This window comes from Oncorhynchus nerka, linkage group LG11 (assembly GCF_034236695.1).
Source record: "Oncorhynchus nerka isolate Pitt River linkage group LG11, Oner_Uvic_2.0, whole genome shotgun sequence".
Taxonomy (NCBI): domain Eukaryota; kingdom Metazoa; phylum Chordata; class Actinopteri; order Salmoniformes; family Salmonidae; genus Oncorhynchus; species Oncorhynchus nerka.
Window position 1 is genome coordinate 42,000,198 of NC_088406.1, and position 27,126 is coordinate 42,027,323.

The 27,126-nt window shown below is 42.5% G+C and overlaps 1 long non-coding RNA gene across 6 annotated transcripts in view; it reads right to left on the minus strand.

The window, feature by feature from the left end:
• The window catches only part of LOC115136886 (uncharacterized), a 115,874-nt gene extending 97,912 nt beyond the window's left edge, over positions 1-17,962 (minus strand). For 3 of the 6 annotated variants that reach the window (XR_010465066.1, XR_010465067.1, XR_010465065.1), the window contains exon 1: positions 17,536-17,962. This is a non-coding gene — a long non-coding RNA (uncharacterized LOC115136886). Of the gene's footprint in view, positions 1-1,417; positions 1,518-17,535 lie in introns of all 6 variants that reach the window. The other 3 variants (XR_010465068.1, XR_010465069.1, XR_010465064.1) reach the window with 3 other exon arrangements.
• Positions 17,963-27,126: the final 9,164 nt, after the last annotated feature.

Here is a 27,126-nt window from a genome sequence, read left to right on the forward strand (position 1 = left end):
AAACCTGATATGAGCCCCTGAGGCGCTGTACAAGGTGAGGCACTATATTTGAGCAGAGCCCTGGGAATAGGGAGACATTTGGGACTCATCCATAGACCTGTTGGTGTTGCTTTATTATGTTTACACCAAATACATACGAGCAACAACTTACAGACGCACACAAACAACGATCTCCTCTGCCCAGACCCGCATGCTCACACCCCCATCCCTAGTGCCTGCATTATGGCCTTAAATGTTGATGTTTCTTTAGAAAGCACATATTCATACAGTATCTACTTAGACATATAATGAGAGGAGGGTGACTGTCACTGATGATCTCTCCCTTCCCACTAAACATATGATAAAACATGAGGGGGAACCAGCCCATGCCCACAGGCCTCCAGGCCTCCAGGCTCCTCTATCCCGGTGAGAGGCAGGGAGAGGAGACCAGGACCCACACACTCCTCAGCCCCGGCTGGTGCTGTAGTAGCACCCACCGCTGCCCCACATTCCTCTCACTTAACTGGGGCAGCTGGGGCTTAGCTGAAACTCATTTGGCAGCCAGGGCCCTGAGAGAGATGGCTGGGGAGGAAACAGAGGAGGAGGAGGAGGAGGAGGGAGGTGTACGGCTGGAGCTCCAGACATAAATAATGACCTGTCACGAAAGCGATCGTGTGAGTAGCAGTCATTTTTGGTGAAATTAAAAAAATTGTCCTGGAGATTAATAGCCCTCTCCGTTCCTCTCCTTCACTTGGACTGATGCTTTCAGAATGGCTGCTGCACATTGAGACAGCTGAACATGTTGAATATGGAGCACACAAGATGGACGCTAAACGATCTGGTATGATAGGTCTTATGGGTGGCAAGGACCTATTATCTGAACAAATTACACAAGAAAAATAAGCCATTACACATACCTACACGGACACACACACAGTGTAAAGGCTATATATAAAATCATTTTGATTTACTTTGATAACTTTCCTAATTTTATCAACCTAGCCCTTCCTCATCTGTGTGTGGTGTTATCGTCTTGTGAAAAGAGGTGAATATTATATGAACAACCTGTAAGTTGGTCCTGAAGGGACTCTTCAGTATTTAGTGAGCTGATAGAAGTAGTGTTTTATGAACAGTGCTGTGGCTTCATGCCCTGAGGTGTGATGTTGTGTGTGAACGTGTGATGCTGTGTGTGTGTGTGTGTGTGTGTGTGTGTGTGTGTGTGTGTGTGTGTGTGTGTGTGTGTGTGTGTGTGTGTGTGTGTGTGTGTGTGTGTGTGTGTGTGTGTGTGTGTGACTACAGTTGAAAATTAAACTGCTGGAGAGAATTGTTGATTAATGTGCAAATACATTAAACAAAGTAAAGGAAGTAAAGTAAAGGAAGTAGTGTATTTGGCTGTGTGTGATGCTGGTCTACAGATGGCAGCTGTGTTGGGGCCCACCTCAGGGGGGTTAGACCAAACCACAGTCCACACAGGAGAGAACACCAGTCATTCCACAACGTCCTCCGAGGCAGATTCGGTGTTCTTTGCCGCTCACGCCCTATGACAAAACAAACAGCATTTGTGATGTTTGGCTCGCCTCTAGGATTTCAGAAAAAAATATATACATAAATCTTTCCCTGTCTGTCTCGAGTCTCGCTGCCCAACTGCTGTCAGAGAGTTGTGGGTGTCGAGATCAGCTCAACCCCCCCCAACTGACTCCCTCAGGACAGGGGAGGTGTGTTATTTATTTTTAAGAATACCGCTAGTTGACTTTTCTTTCCATTCCCACTGTACTTTGGGTTGGGCGAGTGTAAACATTCCAGAATCGTACGTAGCACACTGCTCACACAGTGGTGTGAAGTACTTACTGTAAGTAAAAATACTTTAAAGTAAGACATAAGTCATTTTTTTAGGGTATCTGTACTTTACTTTACTATTTACAGTATAATTTTGACAACATTTACTTTTACTTCACTACATTTTCGCTGACAACCAATAGTACTCGTTACATTTCGAATGCTTAGCAGGACAGAAAAAATGTCAAATTCACCACTTATCAAGAGAACATCCCTGGTCATCCCTACTGCCTCTGATCTGGCAGACTCAAATGCTCAAAAAACACAAATGCTTCGTTTGTAAATGATGTCTGAGTATTGGAGTGTGCCCCTAGCTATCCATGAAATGAAATAACAAAATAATTGTGCCGTCAATTTTGCTTAATATAAGGAATGTGAAATGAATTACACTTTTACTCTTGATACTTAAGTATATTTTAGCAATTAACATTGACTTTTGATACTTCAATTTAAACCAAATACTTTTAGTCAAGTATGACAATTCTGAACTTTTTCCACCACTGCTCACACAAAAGACTGAATTCTACTGTGAAAAAGCTTTTTTACTGTACATTATTTAGGCACTTCTTCAACCTAATATAGTTGACCTATTATGGAATATTTTGCAAAGGCTCTATGGATTTTCCATGGGCATACATATACAGTACTAGTCAAAAGATTGGACACACCTACTCATTCCAGGGTTCTTCTTTATTTATTTTTTACTATTTTCTACATTATACAATAATAGTGAAGACATCAAAACTATGAAATAACACATATGGAATCATGTATTAACCAAAAAAGTGTTAAACAAATCAAAATCTATTTTACATTTGAGATTCTTCAAAGTAGCCACCCTTTACCTTGTTGACAGCTTTGCACACTCTTGGCATTCTCTCAACCAGCTTCATGAGGTAGTCACGTGGAATGCATTTCAATGAACAGGTGTGCCTTGTTAAAAGTTAATTTGTGGAATTCCTTTCCTTCTCAATGTGTATGAGCCAATCAGTTGGGTTCTGACAAGGAAGGGTTGGTATATAGAAGATAGCCATATTTGGTAAAAGACCAAGTCCATATTATGGCAAGAACAGCTCAAATAAGCAAAGAGAAATGACAGTCCATCATTACTTTAACCTCTTCAACCTAAGGGGGCGCTATTTCATTATTGTATAAAAAAACATGCCCGTTTTAAGCGCAATATTTTGTCACAAAAAGATGCTCGACTATGCATATAATTGACAGCTTTGGAAAGAAAACACTCTGACGTTTCCAAAACTGCAAAGATATTATCTGTGCGTGCCCCAGAACTGATGCTACAGGCGAAACCAAGATGAAACTTCAAACAGGAAATGAGCAGGATTTTTGACGCTCTGTTTTTCATTGTCTCCTTATACGGCTGTGAAAGAGCCACGAATTAGCCTGCCCTTTCTATCGTTTCTCCAAGTTGTCTGCAGCATTGTGACGTATTTGTAGGCATATCATTGGAAGATTGGCCATAAGAGACTATATTTACCACGTGTCCGCCCGGTGTCCTTTGTTGAAATTGTTGCGTAATCTCCAAGCTGCTCGCATTCATCCATGTGATTGAGACAGAGAGGAGACTTCCAGGAATGATATATCATGAAGAGATATGTGAAAAACACCTTGAGGATTGATTCTAAACAACGTTTACCATGTTTTAGTCGATATTATGGAGTTAATGTGGAAGAAAGTTTGGCGTTTGGATGAATGAATTTTCGTTTTTTTTTGGTAGCCAAACATAACGCAGAAAACGGAACAATTTCTCCTAAACAAATAATCTTTCAGGAAAAACTGAACATTTGCTATCTAACTGAGAGTCTCCTCATTGAAAACATCAGAAGTTCTTCAAAGGTAAATTATTTTATTTGAATGGTTTTCTGGTTTTTGTGAAAATGTTGCCTGCTGAATGCTAACGCTAAATGCTATGCTAACTATCAATGCTGTTACACAAATGCTTGTTTTGCTATGGTTGAGAAGCATATTTTTGAAAATCTGAGATGACAGTGTTGTTAACAAAAGGCTAAGCTTGAGAGCTAGCATATTTATTTCATTTCATTTGCGATTTTCATGAATAGTTAACGTTGCGTTATGGTAATGGGCTTGAGGCTGTAGTCACGATCCCGGATCCGGGATGGCTCGACGCAAGAAGTTAAGATACGAAGGTCTGTAAATCTGGAAAATGTCAAGAACTTTTGAAAGTTTCTTCAAGCACAGTTGCATCTCAACATCAACTGTTCAGAAGAGTCCGTGATTCAGGCCTTCATGATTGAATTGCTGCAAAGAAACCACTACTTAAGGACACCAATGAGAAGAAGAGACTTGCTTGGGCCAAGAAACACAGCAATGGACACTAGACCGGAAATATGTCCTTTGGTCTGATGAGTCCAAATTTGAGATTTTTGGTTCCAACCACCATGTCTTTGTGAGACACAGAATAGGTGAACGGATGTGTGGTTCCCACAATGAGGTGTGGAGGAGGAGGTGTGATAGTGTGGGGGTGCTTTGCTGGTGACACTGTCTGTGATTTATTTAGAATTCAAGGCACACTTAACCAGCATGGCTACCACAGTATTCTGCAGCGATTCACCATCACATCTGGTTTGCGCATAGTGGGACTATCATTTGTTTTTCAACAGGACAATGACCCAACACACCTCCAGGCTGTGTAAGGGCTACTTGACCAAGAAGGACAGTGATGGAGTGCTGCATCAGATGACCTGGCCTTCACAATCACCCGACCTCAAACCTACTGAGATGGTTTGGGATGAGTTGGACCGCAGAGGAAAGGATAAGCAGCCAACAAGAGGTCAGCATATGTGGGAACTCCTTCAAAACTGTTGGAAAAGCATTCCAGGTGAAGCTGGTTGAGAGAATGCCAAGCGTGTGCAGAGCTGTCATCAAGGCAAAGAGTGGCTACTTCGAAGAATGTCAAATATAAAATATATTTAGATTTTTTGTTTAACACTTTTTTGGTTACTACATGATTCCACGTGTTATTTCATAGTTTTGTTGACTTCACTATTATTCTATAATGTAGAAAATAGTCAAAATAAAGAAAGACGCTTGAATGATTAAGTGTGCCCAAACTTGTGACTGGTACTGTAATCAGAAATACAAAGAGGTGTTGTGTAAATGACAACAGCCAGTTAGGAATAGGCTATTCTACAGAAGAGACAAATACCCTTTAAGCTTTGTCACTATGATAAGTCTGCGGCAAGCATTTGTCAGTGATAAGCCTGCAATTGGTATCTTAAAGGCTTTCATCAATATTAGTTCAACTAAAAATAGTGCAATCAATTCACAGCAATAGCTTTATAAAACCAACCAGTATGGGTGGAGTGGAAAAAATAGATGACCTCGAATATCTGGATATCCCTTAAAATAGAACATCAACAATAAATTACGTCAAAAACATTGTCAAGAAGTCGCACTAGTTTTACTCTGCCAACTTCAGATTAGCGTTCAAACCTTTTCCGCTAAATGATGACTATTGTTTTGTTTTGCCTAGATTTTGTTTTAGCGAAGGAGGTGATGGCGAACAAGAAAAGAAACATTCGACATCTTTTGGCTGGGCAGCCTTGTTTTCCTTCCAATTCAACTTTTATGATACCATTCAGTCATTTAACTTCTCAACTCCTGACTTACACAAACACGGGTGCTACTGTATATCACTATATTATTGATAGACACCACTAGCGTAGCCGCAGGGAAAATGCCCTAATCAGTTCCTGTTTCAGCAGACCCAGGGGCATGGGCAGTAATTAATGGAGTTAATGTTTCCCTACTGAGGAAATCTCTGATTACTCAAGGTAACACAGAGAATGGACTCTATTCATAAAACTCTTGCTGTTCTCCTAAAATGTAAGTATTACCTAAACAAGTACTTTTCCAAAACCACCATATATATGCCCCAACCTTCAGCTGATTGCCTTTCCAACTACATACACTGAAATACCACATGTAATTTGCCTGTTTCAGCCATGGGCGAAAAATAATTATAAACGTCTCTTGCATATAGGCCATGAAATTATGACGCAGTTTCTGAAAATGACCCACAATTGCGAGGCTTGGCAAAGTGGTTAATCATGTTTACAAAATTCCCGAGTTCCCGTATCTCAGTGCAAGAGACATGACTGCAGTACCTGGTTCAAATCCAGGCTGCATCACATCTGGCTGTGATTGGAAGTCCCGTAGGGTGACGCATAATAGGCCCAGCGTCGTCTGGGTTTGGCTGGTGTAGGCCATCATTGTAAATAAGAATTTGTTCTTAACGGACTTGCCTAGTTAAATAAAAAATACATTTAAAAAAGCTAACTTGGGCCTCCCGGGTAGCGCAGTGGTCTAAGGCAGTGCTGGCTGTGCCGTCAGAGACTCTAGGTTCGAGCCCAGGCTCTGTCGCAGCCGGGCCGCGACCGGGAGGTCCATGGGGCGATGCACAATTGGCTTAGTGTCGTCTGGGTTAGGTAGGGTTTGGCCGGTAGGGATATCCTTGTCTCATCGCGCACTAGCAACTCCTGTGGTGGGCCGGGGGCAGTGCACGCTGACCAGGTTGCCAGGTGCACGGGGTTTCCTCCGACACATTGGTGCGGCTGGCTTCCAGCAGTGCGGCTTGGCTTGGTTGGGTTGTGTTTCGGAGGACGCATGGCTTTCAACCTTCGTCTCTCCCGAGCCCATATGGGAGTTGTAGCGATGAGACAAGTAACTACTAACAATTGGATACCACGAAATTGGAGAGAAAAATGGGGTAAAATAAAATAAATAAATAAAAAGCAAAGTTAATGACAATCGATCAGAACTGAAATGTTTACAAACTCCTAACTTCATGCAGAAGCTGTTCAGTGGCCTAAGTACATTGCTAAATAAAAATATCTATTTTGTTACTGTATATGGTGACTTCTTAGAGTCCCCTTAAATTCTATGGATCCGCAAGCATCCACAGAACAACAGATCATCCCCAATCTGCTGTTTAGCTATTGTTCTAACTTTTCCTTTTACTAAATAATAATTACAAAGTCAATGGACCTTTGTCTAAAGGTCCAACATATCCCTAATAGGTTCACCCTTGGCAGCTCTAGAGTTTAAAGCCCAGCTCCAGACTCCTACCCCAACCCCAAGCCCGAGACCCCAGCCTCTGCATAGTTTCAGCCCAATGTCAAACCCCAACTCATCCCAAACCTCAAAATCAGCCCAAATCAGCAGCCCAAGCCCAAACTCAGGCAAATCTAGAAAAGCCAAAAGCCAGCCCAGACCAGACCTGCTCCTTCCCCAGGTGGTCAGTCCCAGCTTGTAAAGCCAGCCCATGCCCCAGCCCAAAGCCAATCCCATTGGGGAATTTCAACAGACTTTCATTTCACTTCTGGCTTCTGTCCAGGCAGCTTGAGCCACAGCCACACAAAGGACCCAAGTTTCAAGTTGAACGTGAGAACCACCTCATCTCTTGACCTCTATTAGCATATGAATGGTCCAGAAAGGAACTGAAAGCAAAGAAAGATGAGGGAAAGGGAGAGTGACCGAACACAGCTCAGAGTGTGCCCTTGGCCGACTCTCCTCCTCAGTTTCAGTTACTGTGAAAACAAACTATGCCCTTTCATACAGATCTCTTTACAGGGTGACATGCTCTGACAAAGAGCTACGCCCAAAAACATGTTGCTCCAACATTGCGCACACATTTTGGAAAATATGATTGGATACACAAAAACATTGCAAAGGTTTTTTTCTCACTGTCTACATGTCTGAAATGTGGTTAAATTTATCAAATGAAATATATATTGGGGGAAAACATCTGCGCAAAGAGCATACATTTCCTATAAAGAAAGTGCCTATTGACTATAATATTCAATGCATCTAAATCAAATTCATGGCAGTTCAGTTGCTCTTATTTTCAGTTGTGTTAATAGGTGTAAATCTATGCTGATAAAGGCCAAACCATACCTGGTGTAGTCCTTTACTGTGAGAGACTCATTGGATAATCTGCCTAGCCAGCAGTCCCCAGGTTGGCACTATTCATTGAGTTTATCTGGGAGTGGGGAGGGGAGTCAAACACACTGACCTTACTCTCAGTCCACTAACAAAAGGGCACGCTCTCTCTGCCCTCAGTTCCAGCTGGTTAGAGGAAGAAATAGAAAAGGTAGGTGAAGGAGTAGAGGAGGACCGGAAAAGAGGGGGAGGGAGACAGAGACAGATCACTAACTCATCAAAGAAATTCTATCAGTACAAGTGGGGTCCAATGTGATAAGCAAAACAGTTCTTTCGGACACCAATAACAACCACAATGCCTATGTGTGGTAACAATACATCCAACAGTGTTACAAAAATATGCGATGACCCAACCTTAAGTGGCAGGAGTAGGGAGAGGAAGAAATTACAGCAGAGGTGTGGACTCCAGTTACATGACATGGACTAGAGTCTGACTCATCACAAATTTGATAACTTGAGACTCAACTTGATAGAAAATAAAATAACTTGAGACTTGAAGACTCAGGACTTTGACTTGATACTGATGACTTGAAATGATTTGTGGATTACTCTCCACGTAGCCAGATACTGTAGCCGCAGCATCGCATTTGCAAATAGTTTTTTTGCAACAGATTTGCGAGTGAAACGCACACTCGGCCCTCTGATTGGACCAGCAAACTGTCAATCAACACAGGTCGGGTGAGCTAGCGAAGATTGCTGATTGGATCGGGTGCAGCGCAAACGCCAAATTGTAGGGAGAGAGGATTGCCATAAATAAATATGCAGCTCTATAAATTGTTTGGGGATCAATAATATGAACTGTTTACTTGGCAAGCTCACCAGCAATGGGTCATCAAGCAACAATTACTGTTTTTTTGGTATGTCAAAATTGCTTGAAATGTATCATTTACTTATGAAGCATTTGGAATTTGTTGTTAAAATTAATGATTGAAATGTGTTGTAAACCAAATAATGAAAAGGGCTGTATGGTAGCCTTAATAAATAGACAAATATTTGTAGTCATTGCACATATAGATTTTTTTTCTTACTTCACTTGAGACTTCACTTGATAAAAACGCGTGACTCGACTCGACTTGCTCTTAGAATGCACGACTTGGATTTAACTCAAAGCTCGACCCATTCTACTTGGGATTCAAACTGAAATTATAGTGGCAGGCAGGAAGAGGCATATGAACGTCAAAGACATTGGCTGCTGTGGACATACAGTATGTTATATTATGCTTGGCCTGCCAGTCCTCAACATGAAACAAAGCTCTGTAAATCTGTTCTCCGTGTGTCCATTATCCACCTCTCTCTCTCTCTCTCTCTCTCTCTCTCATTTCCCCCTCCTCACTTTGTCTGCCAACTACACACCACTCCTGTATAATTTGTTATTTTCTTCATATTATTGTCAGAGAAGTGAGAGCAAGAGAGTGAGCTGCCAGGAGAGGCAACATTTCAAAGGCACGATGCGAGAAAAAAAATATCACATATTATCTAGCTGCTATCTTATTCCATTGTTGGAAAACCACCAGTATCTTTACACCCAGACAAGCACCCGATTCTCACAAACACCTTTAGTGGCACAGAAAAGTCTTTCCATCCGTCTGTCCGAGGTAGATTATGTCCTGTGAGATGTGAGTAGACAGGGCTTGGAGGAGCATCCGTCTGGGCTGTGGCATTATTGCTCTCCTCCACTGCTTTTATCATCTCTATAAATCTCCACTGTCTGAGCCCCAGCCTCCCCATAAAGAGCCAACCTGTGAGTATCACCAAGAGAGAGAGAGAGAGAGAGAGAGAGAGAGAGAGAGAGAGAGAGAGAGAGAGAGAGAGAGAGAGAGAGAGAGAGAGAATAGTAGTAGCCCGTACCCAGACACATCCATCTCACACGCCTCTGTCTGGAACAGACAGACGGACACGCCTGGTATATACTGTAAGCTACAACTGAGATTTGAACTTTATAATATTGATCAGAAACATCCAATAGTATAACATTTTAGACCCCAAAGACTCATTGTCTTGCAGGAAAGCACATTTTGAACACTTGGACTGGTTATTACAGTGCAGAATCACTGGTATGAGGATGTTACATGGCAAGCTACAGTAGTACAGTGAAAGGGAAATAGCAGATAATAACAGAAGAAAGATTGGTGAATTGATACAGGGTTCAGAGGAAGTGCATTGCCACAGGATCTCTCCAGTGTCAGTCAATCAAAAAGACGGAGCTCTCTGAAAATGAGAATCCACACAGATAAGTGACCCAGGTGCCGGCGAAGGTTCTTTCGTCTCGCACAAAGCCGAGATAACCTCTTACACAACGTGAACCGCAACCAAGAACAATGGACACAATCTACACCAAACGACTGTTGAAAACTACCTATCGCTGTATTGTGTGCGTCAAATATGTCCACCTTCAGTTAGCAAGTAGGCCTACAGGCTACTCTTAGTACAGTATCACCTTTATGGAAAAAACACATTTGAGTCAATAACTAAAATGTACCAATATTGACCTCCAATAAAGCACAATGTTCTGTGTTCATGTATCCTCTGTGCAGGCATGCCGTTAGCTTTATGTCAACAGACGACTGAGTCCTTTTACCCCGTATTCATAACACAGCCCTGATGTCACTGAGATAACCTTAAGTAACCACTGACGTGGATCTGCTAGATAGACCAAACACAAGGCTTGAGTTGACACATAGAATGTACTTTGCCCAAAGACGGCTAACTTGAAACATCTTAAAACATTCACAACTATTTCTTCATGCCATTCTGAGTCAGTTTGAACTTTTGAACAGTGAAATATCACCGCAAATATCCCTTTTTTCCATGTCATTCTGAGTCACTTTTGACTGTTGGATTCATAGTCTTCAGTCAGTTTCTTATGATTCCCCATTCAGTTCTGCCAAGGCTATTCAACTATTCCTCTGGCAGTGACAGATGGCCAGGGAGAATCATTTGATCACTTCAACAGTATATGACATATTTCTTCATTTGGCATCTCTTTACAAGGCACATTAAACTGGACAAGGAACTAACACGGTCCGTTCTCTAGCCTCGCTCCCACTCACCCTCTCATTAAATGGTCCTCCAGACAGTGACAGCGACTGTGTCAGATTGGAGACTTGCCGTGCAGCTCATACTGAAATAAATATAATCCACTCCACCTTCCCACCTATGAGCCTCTTTATACCCTTCAATATCATAATCACACAACAATTTTCTGACAAGCACCAGAAAACATTGAACAAACCCCCTTGAGGTTGCAATTTGAATATCAGCCACTTGTACAGAGATTCAGGACTCCCTAGACGGGATACCTCAGTATCTGCCCATCTAAGCTCTCATCGCCATGGTGATTGTTAGGATCACCATGGTGACGATAGGCTGCCCTGCTCCCATCATGCATCTGTCTACCCATCATGCCCTAGCCTTTGTCCTCTCCCCAGGAGAGATGTGGCAACACCCAGAGTGGCATTAGATTGATGCATCTATTTCCAACCATCATACAAGCCCTAGTAGTCCCAATGACTGGAGGTCAATAGTCATTGGAGCGTTTCAATGTCCCTCACCCCGGGACTAAAAAGTAACAAACAACTAAATGTGACAGGGAGCCGAAGGGAGTTGACAAGTTCACAGCTCTTTCAGAGAACATGGCTTCATACTGCTTGATGGATCCTGGGCCTACAGAGGGCAAAGACAGTAGTAGTGCACTACTTTTGACCAGAGCCCAATGGGCCAAGGTCTGGGCTCATGCCTCCCCAGGCCTCTGGCCTCCATTCTCCTTCCTCTGGCTCGGCATCTAGGGTGATGTTTAATGAGAAATCTTTATTGGAGTTCTCTGGGAAGAGTTGGACCCCATGAGGTTTCTACTCATCCCAAGTTTAATTGTGAGCTGCTTGCTTGCTTGGCCCATGGCCTATGTGAGGCTACCCAAGTATATTATTATGTCTAAAACGATGCCAATGATGACTTTTACAACTGTAATTAAGCTTATGAGATAGACAATAATGTGTGATTTGATCATGTCCACTGTCACATCTGAAAACATTCAGTCTAAATCTTTTCATTTACTCAAAATCACTGCTGTCATTTGATCAAAACCAGCCTAACGTGTCTCTGCCTCAATGTTTTTTTATCTATGAAATTATTGAAAGATTGATCATATATCCTCTTGGCAATTCATCAGGCCACCATTATCCATCATATCTACTGACAAATCTACTGACCAGGCAGGTAGCCTAGCAGTTAAGAGTTTTGGGACAGTAACCGAAAAGTCACTGGTTTGAATCCCCGAGCCAGCAAGGTAGGGGTGTTATCGTAAGAGTAGGGGTGTTAACCACGGTGTCCTGGCTAAATTCCCAATCTGGCTCTCAAACCATCACGGTCACCTAATAATCCCCAGTTTACAATTGGCTCATTCATCCCCTGCCTCTCCCCTGTAACTATTCCCCAGGTCGTTGCTGCAAATGAGAATGTGTTCTCAGTCAACTTACCTGGTAAAATAACGGATAAATAAATAAACAAAAAAGGTGGTGGAAAAATCTGCCGCTCTGCCCTTGAGCAAGACAATTAACCCGACAGAACATCTGCTCTCTGTGGATGTGGATTAAGGCTTCCCCTGCACCTCTGATTTAGAGGGGTTGGGTTACATTTCAGCTGAACGTATTCAGTTTTGCAACTGACTAGGTATCCCCTAGTGTAGCTGGTGGTTCATAGTCAAATACTCAGTGTAAAGAGGACAACAGGGTGGTTCATAGTCAAATACTCAGTGTAAAGAGGACAACGGGGTGATTCATAGTCAAATACTCAGTGTAAAGAGGACAACGGGGTGGTTCATAGTCAAATACTCAGTGTAAAGAGGACAACAGGGTGGTTCATAGTCAAATACTCAGTGTAAAAAGGACAACAGGGTGGTTCATAGTCAAATACTCAGTGTAAAGAGAACAACAGGGTGGTTCATAGTCAAATACTCAGTGTAAAGAGAACAACAGGGTGGTTCATAGTCAAATACTCAGTGTAAAGAGGACAACAGGGTGGTTCATAGTCAAATACTCAGTGTAAAGAGGACAACAGGGTGGTTCATAGTCAAATACTCCGTGTAAAGAGGACAACAGGGTGGTTCATAGTCAAATACTCAGTGTAAAGAGGACAACAGGGTGGTTCATAGTCAAATACTCAGTGTAAAGAGGACAACAGGGTGGTTCATAGTCAAATACTCAGTGTAAAGAGAACAACAGGGTGGTTCATAGTCAAATACTCAGTGTAAAGAGAACAACAGGGTGGTTCATAGTCAAAATATGTCTGTTATGCCACAGTTACCAAACAGCATGGTGATTGTACTGAAGCCATTGCTCATCTCTACCAAACCTTAGCCAATGGGAGGTAATGATAGACACAGCTGTCAGTACCTGAGGGGCTTCTTTCATTAACTTTCTCTGTCACGACCAAAGGAAAGACTGACTTAAGAGAATGGAAGGGTGATGAAATCATGGCAGCCGAGAAGACAGTTGGTAGAGAATGTTTTTTCTAATGCTAAGAGTTATGGGTTCGATTCCCACTGGGGGCCGTCCATATGTAAAAAATGTATGCATTGACTGTAAGTTGTTGGACAAAAGCATCAACTAAATGGCATACAGTATATTAGCTGGTGCAGTAGAGTAGTAGCACCACTTGTCCCACACTTCCTAGTGCTCTTGCACCACTCTCTGCCCAGAGACAGGCTGAACGTACATTTCTCATCAACAGGTTTCTCCGAAAATGTTAGTGAACAGGCGTCATAGTTTACTATGATATTGTCACGCCCTGACCTTAGTGAGCCTTTTTATGTCTCTATTTGGTTTGGTCCGGGTGTGATTTGGGTGGGCATTCTATGTGTTGTATTTCTTTGTCTTTGGCCGAGTGTGGTTCCCAATCAGAGGCAGCTGTCTATCGTTGTCTCTGATTGGGAATCATACTTAGGTATGATCCCTCCTAGATCCCTCCTATGTTTTGGGATCTTGTCCTTGTGTTGTTGCTGTTGAGCCCTACAAGGCTGTACGTTTTGTTGGTGCTCTCTTTCTTGTTTTTCTGGTTATCATTAAAGAATATGATTAACCTACCCCACGCTGCATCTTGGTCCACTTCTTCAGGAAATTGTTACAGAAGATCCCACCACAAAAAGACCAAGCAGTGTTTTCTGGAGGAGTGGACATGGGAGGAGATACTGGGAGGAGATACTGGAAGGCAAGGGACCCTGGGCGCAGGCTGGAGAATATCGTCGTCCTAAGGAGGAAATGGAAGCAGCAAAAGCGGAACGGCGAAGATACGAGGAGTTGACACGACGAAGCATGCACAAGAGGCAGCCCCCCAAATGTTTTGGGGGTGGCACACGGGGAGATTGGCGGAGTCAGGTTATAGACCTGAGCCAAGTCCCCGTGCTTACCGTGGGGAGCGTGGTACTGGTCAGGCACCGTGTTATGCAGTGAAGCGCACGGTGTCTCCAGTGTGCGTTCACAGCCCGGTGCGCTACATTCTAGCTCCTCGCATTTGTCGAGCTAGAGTGGGCATTCAGCCAGGGTGGATTGTGCCGGCTCAGCGCTCCTGGCCTCCGGTGCGTCTCTTTGGTCAAGGATATCCTGCGCCGGCTCTGTGCACTGTGTCTCCGGTGCGTCTCCACAGCCCAGTACATCCTGTGCCAGCGCCTCGCAGTTGCCAGGCTAGGGTGAGCAGCCAGCCAGGATGGGTTGTGCCAGCTCTGCGCTCCAGACCTCCAGTGTGTCTTCACGGCCCAGTATATCCTGTACCAGCTCCACAAACTAAGCCTCCAGTGATGATCCATGGCACGAAGCCTCCAGTGATGATCCATGGCACGAAGCCTCCAGTGATGATCTAGGGCATGAAGCCTCCAGTGATGATCCAGGACACGAAGCCTCCAGTGAGGATCCATGGCACGAAGCCTCCAGTGATGATCCATGGCACGAAGCCTTCAGTGATGATCCATGGCACGAAGCTTCCAGTCATGATCCATGGCACGAAGCCTCCAGTGATGATCCATGGCACGGGCCCTCCAGTGATGATACATGGCCCGGAGCCTGCAGTGAGGATCCATGGCACGAAGCCTCTAGCGTCGGTCTCCAGTCCGGGGTCTCCAGCGACGGTCTCCAGTCCGGAGCCTACGGTGACGGTCTCCAGTCCGAAGTCTCCGGCGACGGTCCCCAGTCCGGAGCCTCTGGCGACGGTCTCCTGTCCGGAGCCTCCGGCGACTGTCTCCTGTCCGGAGCCTCTGGCGACGGTCTCCAGTCCGAAGTATCCGGCAACGGTCCCCAGTCCGGAGCCTCTGGCGACGGTCTCCTGTCCGGAGCCTCCGGCGACTGTCTCCAGTCCGGAGGCTCTGGCGACGGTCCCCAGTCTGGGGCCTGCGGCGAGGGTTCCCAGTCCGGGGCCTGCAGAGAGGGTTCCCAGTTCGGTGCCTACAGCGAGGGTCCCCAGCCCGGGGCCTACAACGAGGGTCCCCAGTCCGGGGCCTGCAGAGAGGGCCGCCAGTTTGGGGTCGGCGACGAGGGTCCCCGCACCAGAGGCGCCACCAAAGTGGGGGGAGCCAGAGGTGGAGCGGGGTCTGCGTCCCGCACCGGAGCCGCCACCGAGGATAGATGCCCACCTGGACCCTCCCCTATAGGTTCAGGTTTTGCGGACGGAGTCCGCACCTTTGGGGGTGGGGGGGTGGGGGGGGGGACTGTCACGCCCTGACCTTAGAGAGCCTTTTTATGTCTCTATTTGGTTTGGTCAGGGTGTGATTTGGGTGGGCATTCTATGTGTTGTATTTCTTTGTGTTTGACCAAGTGTGGTTCCCAATCAGAGGCAGCTGTCTATTGTTGTCTCTGATTGGGAATCATACTTAGGTAGCCTTTTTTCCCACCTATGTTGTGGGATCTTGTCCTTGTATTGTTGCCGTTGAGCCTTACAAAGCTGTACGTTTCGTTGGTTCTCTCTTTCTTGTTTTTCTGTTTATCATTAAAGAACATGATTAACGATTAACGCTGCATCATTTCTTCAGACAATTGTTACAGATATACTCTACCTACCTCATATCTATGGAGTAAGAGAGGGCATATCCGTTAGATAATATTGCATCCTCTGTATGTCATTGAATTTCTGTCAAAGTGTGTATTGGAAAGCTACAACCAGAACCACTATGAGCTTGGATTGAACTAAACAGATGCCACATACCTCATTTAGGAAAGGTCCTGAAATACTATCAACGTTACATGTTGTCTGGAAATTCATAAAGAAGTGTGTACTTCTGTGCCTTATTTAATGAGTAAATAACAAGGAGGCTATAGGGTGATGTACACAATGTTCAACTCTACCAGCACTAGCTCTCTCTCCCCCTGATGACATATTCTGCCCCAGTTCTAGAAGCATAAATTATAAATCTGGCAACACAATGTCTGTGGGGAGGTCACCACTGACACCAACCAGTAGCAAGGCATGAAACATGCTGGGATATACCTGGGTAGTGTTCATTAGAGCACACACCGGAAAATGATTTAAAAAACGAAATTAGCATTTCTTATGGAGGAAGTCCCGCTCCTGTTTCAATCTGTTTTCTTCCATTTGATACCAAACGAACACAACCCAGGAATTATATCTTCAGTATTTGCACAGCCAGGTAAGCTGCCTAATACTATGAATAGTAAAACGACAGGTTCATTATTGTATTCTTTCTCTCTGGTGATCATACCAAGATGCTGTTTATTGCTGCAATACAATGATTTCAGGGCGAAATATTCCACTACTATGTTGAAGTTAATGTAAAATTGTGAGAATAGAATAAAATAGAATGGAATAGAATTGGAATATAACATTGTGACATTAAGTGTGTGAAGATAAGTAATCTTTGAAAATGGGCAATCATTCAAGGCTGCAGTATGAGTGTCAGTATGCAAACTATGATCATTTGTTTCTTGACATCTGAATGCATGGTATTGAATCAACAAAAACAAAATGTACTCTACACTTAGAAAAAAAGAGTTCCAAAAGGGTTCTTCGAATGTCCCCATAGCTGAACACTTTTTGGTTCCAAGTAGAACCCTTTTTGATTCCAGGTATAACTATTTGGGGTTCCAAGGGTTCTACATGGAACTCAAAAGGGTTTTTATCTGAAACCAAAAGGGTTCTGCCTGGAACCAAAAAGGGTTCTTCAAAGGGTTCTGCTATGGGGACAGCTGAAGAACCCTTTTAGGTTCTAGATAGAACCTTTTTTTCTAAGCGTGTATTGAAGAAAAACAGTTTTCACTCTTTCAATGACCACTGTCAAATAAGATTGACCAGAGCCATGTAGAATATCTCTACATATTGCTCCAACCTGCACGCCGTAGTCATTTCTCACTGATTCTTCCTTTATTAAATCCCCTTGGCTTCGGTCAAGACAGCAAGACAAATCCTTCTATGGCTAAGGCTCTGGACTCCTATTCCAAGTCTCTCCAAAAAAGGGTCGCATAATATGCTGTGGAAGAATGCAGTTAAACCAGTTACAGACTACAGTAGGTGCCACTCAGCAACACTGAAGGGCATAAAGAGAGTCCATGTGTCTGTCTGCTCACCCTGTAACATTGCACAATTCTCAACCAATAAATCCTTTCCAGGACGGTGCACCCTATAACACCATATTTCCACATACAAGCAAACATGAGATGAAATAACTTTTGACTGTGCAATAACCAGGAGAAATACATGAAATGGAAACTGCTGTCACTTGCTTGAGAACCTCATAGTACTGACCTTATCAGAAGACCACGGGTTTCTCATCTCTCCTTCCTGCTCATACTTCACACCAGCTTCCTCTTGCCTTTCTTTTGAAGTTAGTCCCTCCAGATCCACTGTTTCTGAGGCAAAGTTAGTCTGTTCATTTTCTTGCTTCTTTCAGCTGTTTTGTCTAGTCTTCCTCCCTCGGCTATCTCTCCACACCAAAACAAAAGGGGCAAAGAAAACGAAAGGAGAGAGCTGTGCAGCGAGAGAGCATGACAGAGACAGAGAATGTGTGGCACAAAAGTCTGCTCGGACACAGTCACCTCACAACTCTCCTGTTCAAATTTAGAGGCTGGACCTGGTAGAGCAGAGCCGAGCCCCACTGAGCATGCTCAGAACTGAGAAGCACACTTTTAAATTAACATTAGTTCCTTTCCAGTCCCTGGCTTCCCCTCCCCTCTCTCCAATATCTCTCTCTCTCTCTCTCCCTACCTCCTCCCGCATGCCTCACAGTTGAACAGGAATCAGGAATGCTACTCTCAAGCCATTTTCCTTACCTCTCTGGATCAACACGTATAGCCCCCCTCTGGCTGACAGACAGTCAGACAGGCAGCGGAAGCAGTATTTAGTAATATTGGAGCAAGACATGCTCTACTTACAGGAACTCACAGCTTCAAGCTCATTTTCAATCCAGATTACTTGCAACAATCTTTTCATCTTTCTGTGAAGTCTAGACAGGAATGAGAGTTGATTTGAGGGTTTCTAATACTAGAACCAAAATGCTCCAGTGTTCCATAGGTCAAGTCAGAAATAAGGTCAGAATGATGTCACATGTGACCTTTGTCATTTCCCCAACATATCTCCACACGCAGCACCTTTTCGGTCATCACAAAAACACAATTTCTTGCAAATGCTTTATGAAAACATGAAATGTTTAAACAATCATATATCTATTTAACACTCTCGTTCTCTCTCTGGTCCCTTATATCTGGGCTTGACTGATAACAACATAATCTCTTCCTATGTGTGAGCCCCCTATTTGGCATCAGACTGGTGATCCAGCAGGAATTCAGCTTACTGTTCACTGTGTCCCACACCACTACCTCCCACAGATGGGTGACTAACTCCCACCACTTTTCACTGTTCCCACACACAAACACACACACACACACACACACACACACACACACACACACACACACACACACACACACACACACACACACACACACACACACACACACACACACAGTTTTCAGTGCAGTGTACTTGGCTGATTGCAGAGGCTTGGGAAATGGAGAGTCATTCTGTAGAGAGTGATTATATTGCACAGTGAGAGAAGCAGCCAATTAGATCCTGAACAGGGGTGACTAACACTGACCAGTACATATGGCACATAATGTACTGACAACAACCTAAGCATTTTATAAACATTGAGCCACCTTAACACCATTACATAAAACACTCAACATGTCTTCCAGAACAAAATTACTTAACTGCCTAATACAGCCGAAATATATAAATATTGGTTATTCCTTTAAATTGTGGATCTTCTGAGACCATGTTACGCAGTTAGGTGCCTGTGTAATCTCAAGACTCCATGTTGACCCAATTCCTCTTTTTCATGGAATCTGTATGTATTGAAACCAGGCTATGCAACCAGGACAGCAGTTGGAAGACAACAACATTCCTTATACATCTGTCCTCTGGTAGTATACAGTAGCTAAGACCACATCACAAAAACATATACACTCAAATGGCAAAGCAAAGCTATGTAATGTTTGTAACACAGAAGGGTTCACTGCTTAATTATTTGGTTCAAGATCTCTAATAAGAAAATAGTATAAATTATTTATCTTTAATTTCATAAATAGAGTTTTAAAGGACTAGGAATATCTGTAAAACTAAAATAAATTAAATTTCAATGTAATCTTGTCGACATTATAGCATTTAAAGCAATCTCTCTGAAACCTGTCCAATGTATTGGAGCTAACCTGACTGATCATGCTCTCAACAAGCTCGCAGAGTCTCACTTCAGAATTAAACGTTCATCCATGTTTCTCAAACATCAAATTTTCGAAGTTGTTCAAAAGTCACATTTCGAAGCGATTAAGTTTAAGTTTTAAGGTCGGGCATTAACTCTGAATGGTTAAGGTAAGGGTTAAGGTTTAGGATAGGCATAAAACTAAAATCTCAAAAACAACTTCCCATTACTGGATTTGAACATGCAACCTCTTGCATGAGAGGCAGAAGCTCATGCCCATCCACCTTCCCCATTCACAACACCCTAGCAAAAAGCCTACTTGAAGGTAACAGCGCTCACTGTTGCCCGTAGTTGCCAGATTCCACATCATCTCTCAACGTCCTCAGTCATGGATGGACGTCTAATACTGACTTGTATCACGGCTGACCTGGCTGACCTGGCTAAATTAGTCTCTGATTGGGCTGACCTGGCAAATAACGGGGAGCTCAGATTCAAATTCACAAAAGTCTGTTAATATGGGGGGTTGGACAAGATGGGGGTGAGGATCGGGGGAAGGGGGTGTCAGTCAAGCTCCAGACGGTTATGGACTGGTCCTAGAGGTCAAAGGTCAATCAAAGGTCGTGGGAAAGCACAGGTCTATATGGTGATGTCAGGGTGGTGCTCCAACTGACCAGGGAGCAGACAGACAGGCTAGGGGGGAGAAGGGTCCTAGCTACTAATTTATTACCCCCCCCACCTTTATTTGTGAAGGTGCGGTTTCGAACTGCGTGTCCCCCCGCGGTGGTCTCAGAGCAGCGTCACTATGTCACAATGGGATGCTGGACTATCGCGTCTCAGCGTCTGTGGGCTATGCTTTATGCTTTAGGGATTCCTTGGGATAACTGTTTGGGGCATTGTGAGGTAGTTTGTGGTAATTAACCTGACCTGGGGAGAGAAGGAGGCGAATCATCAACAAAGTGACTAAAGCTAAGACCCTTTAGAGATAGGGCTTGCTATGCCTATCTGAGCTTTAGGAGAGCCCCAGTAGGATAGTGGCCAGTCCCTCTTAGCTCCATGCTGCCTCATTAGCTTTCTTTTACGGGGGACATGGGGGCCGGAGGCCGAACATGACCTCTGACATTGTGTGCTGACAAGCTGTGCACCGAGAACAAAGCACTGTCATTAAGAGTAGCTCAGAAGGGGCTGAGCCTTACAATGTGCAGCAGTGTCAGTCTGTAATGAAATGAAATGGCCAAATGCATTAGTTCACTCAAACGCACTGCTTGTCAACTCAAGTCTTGCACTGAAAAGGGAAGGCAGGCGGCAACAACACGCTGTTAATGGACCACACTTAACTTCCACCTGTTCCTGTGCAAATACATGTGTAAAGTCTATTGTTTGTTTGTTTTTGACCATCAAGTGCCCAAAACCCCATAATCATGGTAGTCCACGGTAGTATATTTCCCCTCTCTTTAAGTCAATAAATCAAGAAACAATTAAAAAAAACATGTCTAAGGTGCGCAGAGAATCTAAAGCCAAGAGCCATTCTAATCTTAAGAGTTTGTGAACCAACCTAGGGCTTGTTGTCGAGAGTGGTAGAGTAGTTGACTTGAAAACATTGAGGAGAAAAACATGTTTGGTCTGCCAAAGACCACTTCTACCATTAAGAGTGGGGGGGGTCAGGAAAGGTTCAATAAGGTCTGCTGTGTTTTCTATGTGGAAAGTCTCCACAAGGCAATAGCAAAATGAGAGAGATGGAGAGGAAATGCGTTGCATTCCCCTGATAATAGCTACTGTATGAGGACCTAACCTCAGAGACCACTTTATGTATTGACATAGCAATTAATGGATATACAGTTAATGATATCTGTGTTATCAATTAACTGCATGTATTGACAAAGCACAAACAATACCATTACCCACAGATCTCATATCAACTTTCCCTACTTTAAATAACATTGATGCAATATTTACTTCTGGATCGATTTTGTGTCTTAAGGAAATATTATTTGCATTACCTTTATTTGTGGAAAACCAAGCTCAATAAAAAATGATTAAGTTGTTAGTTCAGGAATACATTCTCAATGACATTTGTAAAAAAGAAAAACACTCAACTTAAAACTTGTAGTTATTATGCATTATTATGCCGTTATAATGCATTGCAAGACTTGTCAAGAGCATGTATAAGCCCATGATGTAAGGGATGATCAATGAGAGGCTATGTGTTCTATGGAAAATAATGAATGAGGAACGAGGAGCTAACCTTCCACAGAGTTTTTTTATGCTAGAAATGTGTTCATTTGCCTCTAGAAATGTGTTCAACATCAACTGAAATAGCTAACGTTAGCAAGTTTACTAGATAGACAGTAGTTTCCTCGGTATCCAAACAAACAGACTTGCTCGTTTAGGTAACCAAACTAGCTTGCTATTATAAAATCTAATTCAACAATGACAATAATGTTTTCAATTTGGCTGTTGCTTTCAAAAGCAGCTCAAACACAGATCATGTAAGAATTAACTATAGCCTTTGAATTCCACTGTGCAAATATACCGTGCGTTATATTGAAATAATGCACGCTCTAGAATGCCCTTCAAGCCATTTAGAAACGAGCACTGGTTGCCAATATATCCTCCAAACACCGGCTTCGAGGCCATTATCACCTTTACAGTATACAACGGGTTACCAACATATTCAAATAATGATTGACATAATTTCATCAAAAAATGTATTTATCCATACTATTTCATCCTTCCAAAAGATATAGTCCCGACACAAATTTAGGGTTGCTACCCAAGCCGGCAAGTCGTTCGTTCAATCAGGTTCGGTTGCTAGAGACAAGACCCAGTGGTTCAGTCTTTTTGTTCTGTATCTATGGAAGCGACCCAGTCGTTCATTCTAAATGTTCCATTGCCATACTGGCTGGCAACGTTCTTATCCCTTGCTTGCTAGCTAGCTAGCCAACTACGGCTAACTTACTGTCACGTCAAACAGTGCAGACAGAATAACAACAGTAGCTGCATTTGTTTAAGCTGTTTTCTAGTTAAATTTATTTGGATACATCAATAACAATGAGTTAATGAGGCTCGATTTCGCCTGGCATAGAAAATGTGCTCTCTCATCAGGACACTGTTGGTCAAAGGAGCTAGCCAACAACACAGCTAACACAATAACTTCAAACTGAAGCTGAAAAAATTTGTATATATTTTTTACCTTTATTTAACTAGGTCTTATTTCCAATGACGGCCTATGTTTTACTTTGTTTCCTTTTACCTTTTTTTTCAATTGACATTTCTTTGTATATATCCATAAAAACGATGCCATCTGATTCATAATTTCGACTGGCTGAGAAACGCTGCCCGCTTGTCTGTCTTGTCCCTACATGTTCATTTCTAGGGGACAGCTGGAGATCGAATTTGAATATTGAAACAATGTTGCAAATGTCGGAGAGACAGAAAGCAAGGTTTATACAAATCTACACTGTTGAAAACTAAATGTTAGTCTAAAAGAAATGTGAGATAATGTCTAGATGCTTTTTATAATGGAGATCAAGTTTATAAATTGCCTGGCTGGGCTGTTGAGACAGTGGATTGTGCAGTCAGAGTAAAAAGTAATTTTAACGTCATAGATTTAGCCCGTGGTCACTTGTGGAATAGACACCGGCTGGAATGTGGATTAGACCCACCCGTTGAATAAATGTCATTATAAACTGGGTGGTTGGAGCCCTGAATGTTGATTGGCTGACAGCCATTATATATCAGACAGTATACCACTGGTATGACAAAAAAATCATTTTTACTGCTCTATTTATATTGATAACCAGTTTATAATAGCAATAAGGCACCTCCGGGATTTGTGATATATGGCCATTATACCACGGCTAAGGGCTGTATCCAAGTACACTGTATTAATTACCTCGCAGTGATTCAAGCCATTTTGAGTCAGTTGAATTGTCAATCAGACTTATAGTATGCATATTACATACAGTGGTATGCATTGTTATAAGATTATAACAAGTTATACACATTAATGCATACCTGCATTGAAAATAAAATGTTACAAAAAGAAAACAAGGCAACCACATGTTGTCCCCTGGAATTTGGTCCAATCAGAGCCCTCCACATAACCTCTCCAATCTGTCTTGCAAGAGAGAGGCCTTGATGACAGCTTGGTAATTGTTCTGTCTCCTATGACTGCTAGGTGTATTACTAACCATGATCAAAAAAGGCAAAAGTAAACATCTAGTCCCCCACAAATGATGCAGCGCCTCCCTGGGCCAATCATTGTAATTTTGTTAATGATCGCTCTCTTATGGCAAGATGCATCATTCACTCACGTTTTGTCAAAATCGGGCCAGTGCTGTCAGAGATATCACGTGTGATTTTTGTAGAAACGGACAGACTGAGACAGATCCACAGTCCCTTCCCCGATTTCATTGTGGGTGACAATACAAATACATGCGTATTTACTGTACATTATTTCAAACAATATAACAACAACATTCACAGTTATGCAAGTGCAATGACATATATTACCATGAAATAACAGTTAAAAGAGCATCAAAACATAGACCTACATCAAAGCCAATTTAACAACGTTTTCAACTGTAGGTCCTAAGGTTCAAGACCGATTACAACATAGTTCAAACCAGAGCAACCAACAACAGTGACTGACTGGATTGTTGAGGGCGCTAGCTCGGCTAGAGGGGTTGGAGCATCATGTCTACACCTCATAAAATGGAGCTCTAGTGACCCTCACTGGATTTAAATTGCACATCATCTCACAGGTGTTTCGCTTTCAGATGTTCTATCACTCATTTGCCCAAACGTCCATGCCTGATCATGTATCCAAGTAATCGACAGTGAAAGCCACCAAGTTCATTCTAGGAAAAACTAGAAATAGAAATGATAACCTCTTTAAAAACTAGAAATAGAAATGATAACCTCTCACTGCATTAGAATACCATCTACAACAAGTCTCTCCACGGATGCAGTCGGGACACAAACATTTGCAGAAAGTCCATTCAATAAGAGAGGGCCTTATGTGAAATGTATCCATGATTTACTGTATGTGAAGTGTACACCTTATTATTGTCAAACTACCCTTTTCATCTTGAAACCCATATATTTTGCAAATATAAACGTTCCTGGAAAAATTCAGAACGTTAAGCCACAATTAACTGGACTAATGCTGAATTGACCTCTTGAATATGTTTGCCATAAACAACTGAATTCAAACAATATAGGCAGACAATAAACATAGACCCAGATTTCGACCTACATGTTTATGTTAATTGCTGATTACTGAAACTTGAATTGATTAACAATTAGGCTATTATTATCATTATCAGCATTATCATGATCATTCATATACTACCATTATTATTATTATTATTATTACAGGATTTGATCATCAAATTGGCCTATAAATCAAGAATGGTATAACATTTACATACCTGGCTCTTATAGCCTATCGCGTAGCCTACGTGTCAAGTGCAGCGCATGGTTTGGTCCTCTTTTGGTCCCTAATTTTGTCAGAGAATGGTCGGTCAGGAGATATTCTTTGGTCACCTGTTACGGTAGACTAGCCTACAACTGAGTTTGCCAGCATCACTGATGCAGGCTAGCCTTTATGTGCTGCTTTAAAACGAAGTCCACTTTTATAGCCTGAGAATCGAGGCAACGCAATTGAGCGAATAGATTTCCAAGACAGACAAAAGCAGACCTCAATTGATCTAGCGCTGAAAACAAATACATTGTCATTGACGACACCCATTATTAATGTTTTTCTTAGAGGGAGAATAGCGATTTATATCCAAATAGCGCACATCAATTGCGCAAGCCATTGAGAGCACCTCGTGTCATGTGCCTCCTGGAGAATGGAACAATTTAAGGGGTTCTTGAGACAACATTTTTGACTCACTCTAATCAATAGGTTGCCAATTTGGAATCGTTTCTTGTACTATTTCACTGTGATATTTGTACATGTTTAGCGATCTTCTAGGTCTAGGATATACACCTAGGAAGCAGCAGTAGCCTAGGCTATGGAACCATATTCAACTGTAATAATATGGAACCATATTCAATTGTAATAATTTCATTCTAAATTGTTGTTTGTTTAGCAGTGCTTACCATTATTGCACAATACATAATGTAATATTGGGTGCCCGATGCTTTATTGTTGTGAAGCAACCTTCTTTATCGGGAAAGAGCACAATGATTATTCAAACGTCTGGAAGTCTATTGACTCGCCCAACGAACAGAGTCCACTGTTGGAAAGTTATAGCTCCTTCGATATGTGAAAAGGCGGGGAGATGTTTGAGGTGGGAAGTATAGCTGTCTCGAGAGCCTCCGTCACCGATAATTAGCGATCAATCACGAATTAGTTTAAAAGCTTGAGAAGAACACCGAGAGCACTATTAGATTGCAAAGATTCACTGCTCTCCGATAATTACTTGTTTTTTTTAGAGGAATGAAACCGCCTCAGCCTCTTTGGTGGCCTTTCACTCCATAAATCAAGTGGAAATTTAAGGCAACAAACACATTGGCCTACAGTGAAGGTAGACCTATGGAAAACTGTTGCTTGCATATGGAGTAAGGGTTTAATAAAAACGTTCTAGTCCTACTGCAACTAGTTCATTATTTCATGAGGATCCTTTTTTTATAAGTATTATTTATTTTCTGATAATTAAGACCCGCCTGAAAGACATCTGTACAAAAACCCTAAGTCAATATCCTTAATGTACGATCAGTACTTCAGCTGCCAGAGCTTCATTTAATGGATAGTGTTGTATGAGAAAATGCACTGGAATTAGAAAAGGGCTATAGCCACCAAAACCTATTCACTATATTGTCCCAATAATATGGCATCTCCAACATATATTGTGAGGAAAAGCAAGATAAACACAGCACATGGACAACTAGCAGGTCATGGTAGATTGGATATACAAGCTACCATGACATTTGGCTCTTGTCATTATAAAGTGTGTGACATGATGGATAATCAACACAAAGCTACCTACTACATTTGAATTCATACATATGATAGTACCATTATGTATATTGTCCCGGCGATAAGTGAACAAAAATATTAATCCTTTCATAAAAGCATGAAAATTGGTACAGGCCTGAATGAATACCGTTGCCATGACTCTATCTCATTCGCACCTTCTCAAAATCATTATTTGGGGTGTAAGGCCAATGCGATAATCAACTTACAACATTTCCCTTTTTTTAAATATTGGTCAATGAATGGGCATAGTGTATTCTTGTGGAAGTTCCATAAAAACAACACTCATCCTGTATCCTGTCCAATACAAATGAGGTTTCAGGCAATAATAGAAGATAAACTGTGATGCATTTAATTGGGTCCCTCAGACATCCGTGAGGAATTCGTGTGGTTTAGAGCTTGGCATAAAACAAAAGGCTAAAGAAATTAAGCAACATCAAACTAATGAGAGACTGGAAAATAGCAATCACTGAGGATAGCTTCGGGAATAATACAGACAGCACAATCCAGTGGGGATGAGAGTTTCTTCAAAGTTGACATCTGCCCACGTAAACATTGGTATTACCAGAAACATGCAAAAATGTAGTTCTTCAGAGGCAGCGCAGGCCTACTCTTCCAGGCTGAGTTTGTGGAGATTAGAGTGTGCAGTAGTCTG